Source organism: Stegastes partitus, unplaced genomic scaffold, assembly GCF_000690725.1.
Source record: "Stegastes partitus isolate 25-593 unplaced genomic scaffold, Stegastes_partitus-1.0.2 Scaffold71, whole genome shotgun sequence".
Lineage (NCBI taxonomy): Eukaryota > Metazoa > Chordata > Actinopteri > Pomacentridae > Stegastes > Stegastes partitus.
In genome coordinates this window covers 379,661-393,844 of record NW_007577802.1, presented here as the reverse complement: position 1 = coordinate 393,844, position 14,184 = coordinate 379,661, and the positions used below count along the sequence as shown (strand labels likewise).

The following is a 14,184-nucleotide window of genomic DNA, read 5'->3' as shown; positions in this document are numbered from 1 at the left end:
TTTCTAAAATGGTGCTAAAACACTTGTCTGAACAGAGGTCACTATAGTTTTTTGTAGATGTAGCCTTTGTTCCTGGTAATTTCCATCTTTGTTTAGTGTAGCTTCCAGCTTTGTTGACCAAATGAACCACCTGCCCTGTGTGGGTGCACCTCATCTAAACAGCCAAAAAAGCTTTAAGTTGCCAGAAGTTTTCTGTCTTCATGAGACATTATCAATATTTAAAAGTTTCTAATTTTAGTATCAAGGCAAGTTTCCATCCTGAATGTAATTTATTTCTCAGGCCCCATTTTAGAGCAAGATCTGCCTAAAGAAGTGGGGGGTTTTTAGGTCAGCCCTGACATTCGGTGGAATTGGAGAGCTTTAGGACAACAAGCATAGTCTGTGCTGTACACAAAAGCAAATTCTGCCTGGCCCAGCTGGCACAGATGACTGCATCTCTGGTGAACTTCTGTGTCCATTCCCATGTGTACTCTTAAGCTCCATAGGAAGTAACAATCCTCAGTCCTCAAGGTATGAAGCTACTCAGTGTTTCCATGGCCGTGATATATGTGTTTTCTTGCACATGTATGTCTGAAGGATTTGCTAATAAGGTGTCAGAAATGTGCGTGCAAACATGTTTGGTCAGCGCTTTGACAAACTGGTCAGCTGTGGTTATTTTGAACAGAAGTGAATTCAAAAAGAAGGCATCAGCTTTCTCCAGTTGTTTCATGCTATAGCACCGATGGCTGCAACACTCTGACAGCCTGACACAAGAAATCAATCTTGCTCAAAGTGCCTGCATTTGCATACTTGCAGGGACTACGTTTGGGCCTAAAGGTATGTCAGTTGGCCTGAGCAGGTGTGCCGTACACCTGAATGGCTGAACAGAGTTTTACGAGCTGCTAAAGAGTGTTACCTTTTCTTCTCTTTCTGCCACTCTTCCACACCAGTGATACAGTTTTAGTGGTGCTTCTTAAATGTCAACAATATTGAAGTATAAATACAAACAGACACAATAATTACTTTTATGGATATTAGGAAAAAGGGAAACCAGTGGTTCTGGTAATCCTTACAGAATTGCATGTCAGGTATTTTCTGTTGCTTGTTTCTAGGTGGATCATTGTTGACGTTCTGAGTTGCCTTGGCTATATTCATGCTTACACAGTCAGTCATGCTTGGTTGCCTTGAAAGTCCTGTCCTTGACAGTCAACCTTTTGTGTTGCCTGTGATGTGTTTCTGCTTTGAGATTATCAAAAGAAAGGGCTTTCAGAACTCTCTTCACTTTCAAGTAATGTCAACAAGGTCGGACTTGAGTTTAGGAAATTCAGCTCTGTTAGTCTAGCAGGCATTAACACAAATAATAAAGTACAGTCATCATTTAGTGTATATGAACGTCATCTCCTGCCAACTTTTCATTTTTCGAAATTGTGTCATAACAGCAGGGTCACATCAGCGCATACTGTCTTTGTAAAACCTACAAAACCAGTCCGAACGCCCGCAGACTTTCCCTGAGTCATGACAGAGTTAACAACCTCGAAACCTGCTGAATGTCAGTTTCACCAGACGTGTAGGGGCCCTGTTTTCAAAAGCAAGCTCAAAATAAAACGGGAGACGAGAGATGGACCAGCTGAAGCACCAGCAGCTTCTCTCCTCACCTCCTGCTACCATCGCCTCGGTTGTCAGAACAACGATATTGCACCTCTCTCAATTTGTATGCACAGCCTGATATCAGGTTGGCTTCTGTATCTGTCTTTTTCGCCCTCCTTTTTAAATAAACAGAGCACATTAGCATCCATAGAAAACAGGTAAACCATAATCTTTCCTAGTTTTAAGGGCCATCTGAGATTTCCAGAACCAACACGGTGAAGCATCAGATTGAGTTTAAACTTAAAAGAATGATGTTGACATTTGGTAGTGTACAACTCAGATGATCCAAGATGTGTTTAATAGTCACTGGATAGCCTTAAACTAAAAAGAGTTGAGGTTGGATATTGTAAGTCATTACTGGAATATTGAAATGTATAACTGCCGAATATCAGAAGTTACTTTTTAATTAGTGCTGAATAATATGCAAAAACTAAATTGTATTATGATTACCTTGACAGATATTATGTTTGCCCATCTTTGAGGGAAATTGCACATTTCTTTGCACCAGCAAAAAAACAGATAAAATGTGATTTTTGCTGCAGGCTGTATCAAGCATGTTCCCTTCTGCAGAGTTTGATTCGTAGGCTGGGTGTCTCTGTAGCACCACAATGCTTCATTTGTAATGACATGCTGTAACACACACCTAAGCTTATCTTGGTGAAAAACTGCAGCTCCAGTGATTTGGATGTTGCACTCGGCTATATTGTGATTTTGATAAAATTTCAATAACTGTTAAGCACTGTGTTAAATGTCTTGACCAATATATTATTGCTCTTGAGTTTTACACCCCAGCTGCGATGTCCATCAGCTGATTCAGACTTTAGTGTCTCAGCAGCTATCAGATGAGTCTCCCTGAAATTTTGTGCAAATATTAATGTGTCATAGAGGATAAATCTTTGTGACTTTGCTGATCCCTTGACCTTAGCATTAGCACCATCATCTGGTTTTCATTTTTGGCTTTTGATTTTTCAACAGTGGATGTATTGCCATGTCCTATAGGAGCTTTTGCAAAAAGCATTTGGGCTTCTCTGCTATGAGACCTTTTAACTCTCGTCCAAAAGACTTCACCAGTTCTAACTGACTAATTGGGAGCTTCAGATGTTTAATTTAGCGCCATGATCAGGCCAAAAATTGAAATAATTGTCCACTTTGGTTTATGATGAATTAACTGCAAAGCTAATGGCATTCCAATTAGAAGTGTACCATCTGTTTTAGTGCTAATTGGCAAAATTCTGAATGAAAAACACAAACATTCTCTGTGCTGAACATCAACATTGTTATTGTGAACTTGTCAACATGCTAATGCCACTGTGCCTTAAAACAACTTCACAGGGCTGTTAAAGTACACGATCAAAGAGTCTAAATTATTAATTTGATTTTAAGTAGAAAAATATACATATTATACAGTGAGTAGTTCTGAAATTTTCACACAATCCCGCAGCTCAACAAGAATGATAATGACCCTGACATCGGCTGGTCATTGCTGTCCAGATATAAAAGATGACTACATGATTTTACTCTGTGGGTTTATTGTCACCAATGTGTGAAATCTGCAGTGATGTGTGCTTCACTCTGTCTAAAACCATTCTGATCAGTCACACAAGAATAATAGTATGGATCTCAGGAAAGACCAAGAATATAGATTCAAGATGATAATATATGCTGGTACTTTATGATTATTATATTTTTGTAATGGTCAAATTTACTGAGTATTTGCATGAATTAGTAACCGCCACAAGCCTTAGGATTTATATGGAGGCTAAATGAGAGCTTTTCAGTTCATCATACTGTTTTATATTTAATGTTTTTGATCAGACTTTCCCAATATCTCTGCACAGTGTTTTTCAAACAACCCACAGATCCTTACATATCCCAGGATGATTATATTTATCTCCATATGCTGGCCTTCTAGGCCACATCTGTGTTCTGTAATGAATTATAGCAAACATACCCACTGGGATCATGAGCATGTTCTTTGCCCTGAGGAGCTCCTGACAGTGAAACTGGCTGTAGATCATAACAGCTCTGAAGATGGTAAAAGAAACCTTTCGCCCCTCTTTACCTTTAAGCACAATGTTTCCATTGTTTGTGCTGCCTTAAAACCTCAGAGCTGGGGGAGGTGAATGACATTCCTGTGACACGTTGAATGGCTTTTCTCTGTGGCTACTAGACAAGGGCAAACACTGCCTGCCTCTCATTTAGCCTTCTGTCAGTAATCTGTCTGTCATTGGAGTCGCTTATAGTGTTTTTTTTTGTTTTTTTTTTAACCCTGAGTGGAAAAAGTCTACACACCTGTAGAGCACTCTCATGCAATCAGCCAAGTTTGAGGGCAAGTCAGTGTGGCTATATATTTTAGATGTCTCAGCCATTTAAAGAAAATTGCTTTTTTAGTTGTAGATCCATTATTTCAACACTGATTTAGCTGATTAGTTCTGTTGTTAGGTGTTTGTTGGCAACCAAGTCTAATCAGTGATTGTGTTAACACCAGTGTTTACTCTAGTATCCCAGTTATAAGGCCCTTCCCAGTTTTGACCATATTCAGAATAGGATGTTTACATGGAGCACAAAGAAATCTGGTCATCTACATCCTTGTATACATGATAAGTACTCTTGTTCTGGTTACTGATTACTGCGTGCTGTTAGCGCCTTCACCTGTGTTGTTTACAATACAAGTCGGAAATTAATGTGACATTCCTGTAACAGTTAGACCTAACATTAAATTAATTTGACTGTGGCTATTGAGGCTTAAAGCAGGCTCAGCACTGTGAAACGGCAACATCTGGTTGCGGATTTGGCTTATCCACCTTATTGCCAGCAATGGGAGACAAGACCAGCAGGAAATACTCTGTGTCAAACTGGAATTATGTCTGTCACTGTCACTTCCACCGTGTTGGACGAGAGAGAAGAGGATGAAGACGCACAGCTGTGACTGATGGGATAGTGTCATTATGATGGAGTTCAGTGACTGCGAGTGGAGAAAAGATTTCTGTGTGAGTAGGGCATCGTTTTCCCAGCTTGGGTGGCATGGTTAACTAGATTAAACAGCAGTAGAAGCATCAGTTCCACGTTCGATAAGAGTGGCCATGTCGTAGAAACTGGGCAGTTGTGGGAAATTTTGCATGCTTTGTGTTTCTGCTCGCTGAAGCCACGGCTGTGCAGGTGGTCAGCAGCGATCAGAAACTAGGATAAGGTGTGTACATACAACACTACCACGATTTCTTTTGGAGTTTTCAAGCTAACGTAATCAGGATTCACAAAACTGGAAAAAGGGATCATTCATGTTTCTGAATTTAAGATTTGATGTTACTTCAATAACCCAATCAAAACCAAGATACGGTTCATTTAAATTCAGTGAGTGAGAGTTAACTGATACGTTGACATGAAAGGTTACATATACTTTAAAATCCTTTATCAAGATGATGCCTTTGCCTCTGAGTGCTTTAAGATGCAGATGCCCCCAGATTAAACTTATCTAGCTTTCTGCTGTGTAATAAGCCAAATATTGATCCCAGAATACTGAGAGACCAACATATTTCAACCTACGACAAGGCAACATAGCACAAAGTTAATAATGTTTTGTCATTTTCAAAATGTGAAGCATAACCTAGAATTATTGGAGCTGAAACTGGTTTTGTTAAACACATAACACAGGATTGAAATATACCAAAATTTTACAATGAAGCACTGCCACAACGCTAATATTGTAATTTCAAATCACATAAAATGCGGATTGCACAAAGACTTAATTTCAAAGTGTTTGTAATGCTCCGAAAAATATATTTTACAGCCAGTGGGCCAGTGTGCTTGTTTTAGCTAAATCGACCAACTTGTTAATGGCAGTTTTGATAGAAATAGCTTTGTTTCTGTGATGTAATTGGCTGTTTGTGTGTGTGTCAAGGTCAAGCAATGTTGCTATCATCTGTGTATCACTGCATTTCAGTTACAGTGTCACAGAAACACTGTAGTTTTGGCATGCCAGCCAGAAGCTAGTCTGTGGCCCTGGCATTATTAATATTCAATAAGTTGAATAGGAGTCATAAAAACTCCATCAGGACATCCTGACAAACACACTCGCACACGCACTGTTTACACCCACCCAGAATTATCTACCACACTCTTCCTTCCTCCATCCAGCGCTGGTTCCTCTGCTCAGTCTCTGAATCCTGTTGCCGTGGTTACCCTTCCGCTGTACACAATGGCATGGTGGTTGCATAATGTTTTTGCCGGTGCAGTTTGTGGCCCACACTACCGCTGAGTGGGCAGGGAGCACTCCAAGCCGCCCTCCCACACTTCGCTCCATGCTAATGAAAAGCTTGGCCTCGCCAGGGAGTTTTCACACTGAATCATATCGGACAGCAGAGAGCCTCGGAGCCTGCGGTTGCCTCCCTGTTGCAAAGGCTCCGTCTTTTTGACTTCTGTGTCATTGATTGAACTGTGCAGGTAGTGGCAGCTACAAATTGATATTGTTGTCTACACCTGGTGTGACCCAACAAACCTGGCATTAAAAGTGCATGAAACCCATGAAAATCTGTCTTACTATCGACAAAAAACAATATAGGCATCTGACTAGATTGTTTGATGCCGTGGCTCTACTGTAACCATGTAACGAGACGATAGTTTGTGTTGTGTTGTGTTGACTGTTGTTACCTTGTGTTGTAGGCTCCGGAGTTAGAAGTTCTCATTCGGATAAATCTCAATAGTCCAAAATATATTCAGTTCTCTATTACATAGAGAATTCACAAGCCTGAGCTAATGCATATTTGACATTCTTTGTAAGAATAAATTGTGGTTTTCTAATAATTATGACTCCCAGTGAATAATAGTTTCCGCTCCAGTTTTATGGTAATCGTCAGTTGATGATAGTAGCAAAAATGCACTCAAAGTCCTGCTTTCTAAGCACAGAATGGGAGGTGCAATTACTGATTATAATTTGTCAGCAGTATGTGGTTTCTGTTCTGCCTTTATCTACTCTGTCATCTTTACTTAACATTTGCCTCAGCATAGACACCCAACAAGTGTCAAATATAGAGGAAGTGCTCAGAGTTGTACCAACTCCAGCTCAGCAGGAATAGACTGATATGGTGAAATTGGACACTGACAAAGGATGGTGTGCAGTGCATTGGGACTTTATTCATCCCCCATGAGCCAAAGACAATTTAATTAAGTAGAGAAGCAGGACTGTAATTGCAGTGACCAGGCACATTTAAAGGGACACATCACACAAAAACAAAGACTCTAAGTTCCCTTCTTTTTTTTATATGAGATGTCAAGGGAACCTCAGTGTGACCCAAATTCTCACATCAGGTACAAATAAAAGGTCTTGTCATTCTGTAATTGCTTCAAACCATTGTGGAAGCTTTTTTAGGGAATCAGTAGGACCAACACTAAATGACTAGTAGAATATGATGTGCATTTAAGCTGAGCTGTTTCCTGTTTCCTGTCCTTGCTCTCACTTTGTCTCAAGTTTTTGTTCTCTTAAGTGCCCAGCAATTTGGCACTGATGCAGTGATTTTTTTATCCCCATGAAATATTCATCTCAGAATTTTTGAAAGCAAAATGCGCCATTGCGCAGCACATCCAGGGTTTATCAATATGGAAATTTGACAGCAAGTATTGAAATGAGTCAAGGTTATTCCCTGCAAGGTGAAAATGCAGCTAAACTAATGCACAACTAATGGACCTGCTGGCCTCAGCTTCTAAGTGCTAATTAAAGGATAGTACATTATGTTTCAGATTATAATAAATGAGCGTAAGACATTACTGTCTCACTTAAACCAGCATTTTGTGCACTTATTTGTTAAAGCTGTTGTCAATATGATGCTCTACATTGTTCCATTAATATTTCACCTTGCTATTTAGCAAAACCTTAAAATACAGGTTCATGTCATCATAATATTTACAGCTTTCTGTCCTTCACCTAATAAAACAGTCTATTTCAGAAGCAGCACTGAGGCTGCTAATTTTCTATCCCTTTGAACACGTATTGATTTGCTGAGAGATGCCGTTGTTTGAGTTCTGCAAACTTCATGTGAGCGGGTGCATTCAAGCATTTCAGCCTGCAATGAGTTCACTAAAGTGGTACATGTAGTTGAAAAAGAGGTGACATTATTAAACTGCATTTCCCTGTTTATTCTACTCACCAGGAATGCAAGTCTTTGAAAAAATAGTTATGTAATGTGATAAAATTACAACTTTGACCACTGGAGGATGTTGTAGCAGGTACCGTCAGATTTAACACGTGTATGTCATTCACCTATTCAGGGTTTACCCTGTGGTAATTTGGTTTTACAGTGACCTATGACAAGCATCCTGCTCTTCACCTCCATCTGCCAGACCGACATGCTGATGACTGATCTCATCAGCCAATCACTGTGCAGAATAAAAGCTGCTTTGTCACAAAGCTGACACGGAACGAGAATTGTGCCAGATTACACCGCCTCGCTTTTATCTGATGGCTGCATTATCGAACCTGAAATGCGGACCTGTATTTAATGACATCAAAACCCCATTCAGTAAACCATCTCCAGAAATTATGTCACACAGAGCGGATATAATAGGCAGATGTAAGGCAGGAGGGTAGATTAGGTATTTGCTGAGATTATGACAGGGATATCCACTCAATAAACACTAGGGCACACTGGGGTGCCAAAAAATGGCACTGACTGGTAAATACAGTTGAGCAAACACTGCTAACATCCGGCTTGTTTTTTGTTATTTCTCTGTAATGCTATTGTATTACTAAATGTGTTCATGTTTGGTGGGAAATATATGCAAATACATAGAAAATAGTAGGTTTTTGGTTTGTTTACTTTGCTCTTTTGCCTTTTATTCCTGTGCTTTACGATTCTTTTGACCATAATCGTTATTTTTCTCTTACAATAATGCATCAATGACAATATAGAAGTAATGGGATTGGGTGAATCTGAGCTCCCCTCAGACTGACTGCTTTATAGCAAGTTTTAGCTCAGTATTTACTGTTTTGATTCACTTAAACCCACTCTGCATGACTGAATCAGCACTAAGCAGCACTAAGAGCATAGCTGGTAATTTACCATTTACATGCTAAAAAAGAGATTTATCTCACTAGCTGGTAGAGACCAAAATCAGAGCTTAAAGAGTGTGAATATTGTAGTTTATTTGCCCGATTACAAGAAATTTGACTCCAAATTAATGATAGTGTTGTTTAGTGACTGATAAATGATCAGCCTGTTCACTAATCTGTTCAGATATTTTGCATTTTTGTTATTTTCTATATGTTTTTTATTATTATATCAAACAGCAGTAAGAGCCTTGATAGTGAGCGTAGTGCAGTACACTTACCTGCTAAAGAGAAAGAGTTTTCCCTCAGGACTTGGTAGAGAACAAAATGAAAGCTATAAGAGAGAGAAAATTTTACTTCCTGTGCCAGTTGGCTAGAAATCTGACCTCAAATGAATGATGATGTTGTTTTGTAGCCCAATGGATATGGAAATAGGTATTTTTTATTCGCCATATCATCTATCATTGTCATGCTCAAAGCTTGATTCTGGCTTGAAGGGCCAACAAAACAAATATAGCACATTCAAACAATGTTATATGTCACGTGACTTGCTGTTGGTTTGCTTGTAACTGGGCAACATACACCAAAATGAACAACAGCCAAAAAAATGCAACAAACCGAACTCGCTCTGTGGTTTGCAGCAAAGGAACTGTAGGTGAGATCACACTCATTGTGTTCCCACTTATGTGTCATCCTCCATCAGTCCATGTGCATCCGTATCAGATTTGACAGAGCGCCTTTGTGTGTGCGGTTTGTGCCTTCCTGGAGCTCTGCAAGCCTGCCTGCTATTGTACTTAACACTTTTCAGCTTTTCAGCACCCTCTCCTATTTCACAGTCGTAGTACACGGAGCCAATCAATAGCTGGCTCGGAGTAGTGGAAGGGAGATGATCCACAATGTAGTATTGGCCACAGTAGCACAAGGAAAATACTGCTCAATTTAGGAATCTGCATAGTGACCAGAAACCTCATAACTATGTGTTACGTCATGAAAGCATTGACCTTGTGAGCTTCTTCACATATTTTGTGTGTTTAACAAGCAGTTGTGTTGTTCTCGTGCGGTTAGTTGGCTGTTATTAGTGCTAAAACAATAAGTGAATTAATGTGTAAGCTGCTGCCAAGTGTAGTGATACATGTTCAAACTATTTATTGAGGAAAAATGCAAAATAGTTTTTGATTCCAGCTTATGAATTGTGAAAAAATTCTGCTTTTTTGTGTTTTATTGGATTGTAAGTTAAATATTTCAGACTGTTGCTCGAACAAAATAAGCAATGTGAAGTTGTCAGATTGGGTTCTCGTAACGTATTTAATATTCAAACATAAGAGAAGCCTGCAGTAGATTAATTACTAAGATTTAATTATAAAGATTTGTAGCGGATGCATGAGTTCATGTTACACAAATGCCTGAAGAAATTATCAATAAACTTAGTAGCTTAAATTTGCATTGAAATTAAATTTCTTTTGCAGAATAATCTTAAATTAGGGCCATGTTATCAAGCTGGCGTTTATGTATTTTGTCCAATTGCTTTAGAAGCTCTTGGTACTGGAAGCAAGTTCAATTAAAATCAATTCTTTGCACATACGAGGTTCCAGTGGAGTGGTTCTGCCTCCTATATTTGACACAGAATTACAGGACCGAACAGCAGTCAGTTATTGATTTTAATGTGAAGATAGAACATTTGATGATAATGAACTTTTAGGCAGTATTGCCTGTCAGCAGCCCATCACACGATGTTGTTGCATTGTACTCTGAGCCAGCAGTAAAATGTAATCGATGAATGACAGCTGCATGGGGATGTTGGTGCCAGCAGAGTTGTTTCTTTATTTCTTAGAAAAATCCTGGAAGTGATGGTTTTGGCAGCTACTGTAATTGTACTAGAGGCTACTGAAAGCTCAGATTTAGTGTTTTTGACTAAAATTCTGCAAGGGAAAGGAGGTGTTTTAAACCATTCTGGCAAAGAAACACTGTTTAATGTGTTAAACTAGCCAATCAATCAATCAGACTTTATTTAACCAAACAAATCAAATGCCAGTGTGTCAGTCACTGCTTTACAAGTGACTGACAAAACACAGGATGGTGATGGCTGATATAGAGAATGATGCACGCCAAAACAATTGAACAAGACGAAATATTTGATAGGTAACCACAATGGTAAAATATCTGAAAAAATAAAAGATAATACACTGAATGAAAATAACAATTAAAGCTAGGATATTACACAAAAAAGTGTAATAGTGATAATGATACTGATACTATAAAACACTATATAAATCCTAAACTGAATTTGAAAAATGGAAAATATCACTATTTTCAGCTCCTCTCACATCGCCTGGAAGGCTGGAAAACAGCATCCTCCAACAGATGATCTGCTGCAAGAAGGGCTTTTATGTTGTCCTCATACGTTGTTAGGCAGAGTGTATGTTTTTGGGATTTGTGGGGGTAGTTATCTTAAAATGCCACGATATACATTGCATTATGCTCCCACGAGAGTAATATATAGAGGGATTATAGCAAGATTGAGGTCAAGATTAGGAGGCTGGCTATCGTATTTTCCCTTTGAAGCCCAGTCTACCTAGTTATTACTTACATATTACATTATTCTGCTGTATCTAAAGCTGTCCAGACAGGCATAATTCTGTTCTCGGACAAGGCTGGGTCATGCACCGTCTGGATGCTTCAACTGATAAAACAAAAGGTTTATTTTCTGCATTTCCGTACCAGGGATGCACATGCATAAAGATATCAAGGAGGTTTCTTGTTGCCTCTGAGATCCAAAAGCCAGCTGGATCATGTGTTAGAATCACCTCTCCAGCAGGGAAAATACAGATTTTCTAGACAGGTAGTGATGTGTGTGTGTGTGTGTGTGTGTGTGTGTGTGAGAAAACTAAATGTATGTGTGTCCTCTTCAGCTGCTGTCAAGCCAAGCTGTGCCAGACACCCTGCGTTGACGACTTGAACTTCAGACTGAGCTTGTTATCACCTCATTCTCACCGAGGAAGCTGCCTTTTCAACACAACCCCGTCTATTTATGAAACCTTAAAAAAAACTCTTATGTCACATTTAAATGAGGAATGCATGTGTTGCACAGTTCATTTGATTGAATATTGTCAAGTGAAGAACTGCACTGACTGTTGGATTTTATTATAAAAACAGGCCTTTTTGTCTTGGCTTGGCAGCCATTGCATCAGTAGTATTTTAATTTAGTGGTATCAGTATGTTGTGTTTCTGACCCATCACTTTGTCTCGAGGTTGAGCAGACAATGTCTCAGTGTCCACCATTTGCAGGATTAGTTTCTGACCAGGAATAGCCCAGAAGGTGTCATTGATTAATTTGTTCTGTCTGCTTGAAGATGTCGTAATCATTGTAGCAGTAGTAACAATTCGCCAAAACTTGTTGGGTGTTGAAGGAAGTGATCGAGGATGCACAATATATCGTTCCAGCGCTGACATTGAGATGTTGCACACAGGGGCGAGATGTAAAGTAAGGCAAATTAAGTCCAAATGATCATAGTACAACTTATTTCCCTACTTAATACAAAAGAAAACTTGCACAGTTTGCATTTTCCATTACTAATCTATGAGAGAAGTCTGTCTGATAGACCATCAAATGTAAAGGTTCTTAAATACACCATTTTTCTTTTTCTTTCTTTCTTTTTTTTTTTTTTTACTCTATTGACAAGACATCGTTTTTTGACGTGCAGTATGTGCACAGCAAAATGAGCAAGGAATAATAAAAAGGAGCAAAGAGAAGCCCATAGAAATATTTCATCCACAGAGAGGATGACATTGACCAAAGCAAAAAGCTTTTTTCAATGCCTTTTCCAGCATTACGCTATATGAGGGAAACGAAAGCTTTTAAAAGCTTTTTTTTTTTTTTTTTTTTTTTAATGTTTTTTTTTTTTTTTCATTTTACGGTGCAGATGGAATCCACTACAAAATCTCTCCAGTAATTCTAAAATGATTTATTCTTTCCAATTAGAGTTTTTTCAATTTATCACATAAATATTCCTGTATTTTTTATATAGTGGTATACAGTTTTGTTCTGATATTGTTCCGCCCTACATTACATTAGTAATAGTTTGGTGTAGTGTCAGTGGTATGTTGTGTTTCTGGCCCATCACTGTGTCTGTCAGTTGAGTGGTTTTGTCACAGTATCAAGTGTTTGTAGGATTTGATTTTAACCAAGAATAGTCCAGAAAGTGTCATTGATTAGTTCCTCTTGTTTACTTGAAGGTGTTAGAATCAATGAAGCAGTGCTAATGATTCGTCAATACTCGTTGAGCGTCTGAGGAAGTGATAAGCCGCTATAAAAGTCGACTTGGAGAAAACCATCTTATGAAACAAGTGGAGAGGCTTTTTTAAGCTTTTCTGTGCCTGTGTGATTAGTGTCTAAGTATTGAGCTTTATTAAAGTTGGAGGACTTGACTAAAACAAGAAAGCCTGGCGAAAATCAGTAGAACAGAAGCTGCGATATCCTGACCTTTAGTCCCCAGTTGAACATAACAAAGGATTACAGAAGGCCTAGTTTGCCATAAAGGCCTTCTGCTATAACTTTCATCCTCAAGGCAAAATTAAGATTACGTAAGATATGTCACTTGAGTTTTGTTGACACCAAAGCCTTAATCTTTGCATCACAGCACTGCACAGTTCACTGTTTGTGCAGTGAATCTCATTGCTTGTGTTTTGTTTGTGCTCCCTTATTTTCATTCTGAGTGCCTCCTCAGTTGGCAAGTAAACTCCCATGTTGTGTTCCTTTTCTCAGTCATGTTCATTCCTGTTGGAATCATACATCAACAATATTTCACATGCTGTAAAAAAGCTGCAGCTGCTACTCCTTCTAGGTGCGGCTGCTTTTCCCATGGGAGCTTCAACGGTAAAAGAATAAATAAACGCAGAGGTATTCCAGCGATGTAGAAAACATCTTCATGTGCTTGTTATATTTTTTCCCACTGCGCTGATGCATTGTGCTGCGTTGTGTGCTTGTTATCATAAAATGCATCGCCTGCCCACTCCCACTTCAGTGATTTTTGTTTACAAGGCCTTTCTGCTGTTGCTGCTCATTACCACTGAACATTGTTCAGTCCAGTGCTGCCTCTTCTTGACAAGGCCAGACTCCCAGTCTGAGCCGCAACCTCTAACTATGAGCTGCTTGTCCAGGCGAGGCTGCACTGATTTGACAGCTCACTAGTGTCCAGCAGTCAGTCCTCTTATAGTGTGTGCACAAACTCCTTACTATCACAGCTCTGGTTTAAAGCTGTCCTATTTGTTTGTTTTACACCCTTGAATCTGCTCCTTCTTGCACTGTGTGAGCTCTAGAGAAAGAGCCTTTTACCCTGGCCAATAGTCGGTAATGACATCAGTCTGTAATATGTCAGAAAATATCAGTCACAGTTTCCTAAAGCTCATGGCTACATGACCTACTGACTTGTGTTGTTCGACAGACAGGCCAAAATCTTAAAATGTTCTGTTTACCACCAAAAATGGAAAGTTTATGTAGCAGATATTCATTGTTTTTTTGG

At 39.1% G+C, this 14,184-nt stretch overlaps 1 protein-coding gene across 2 annotated transcripts in view; it reads left to right on the top strand.

The window, feature by feature from the left end:
- Positions 1-14,184, top strand: part of dapk1 (death-associated protein kinase 1) — a 94,103-nt gene that overhangs the window by 12,842 nt on the left and 67,077 nt on the right. The gene's annotated exons all lie outside the window — the stretch shown is intronic.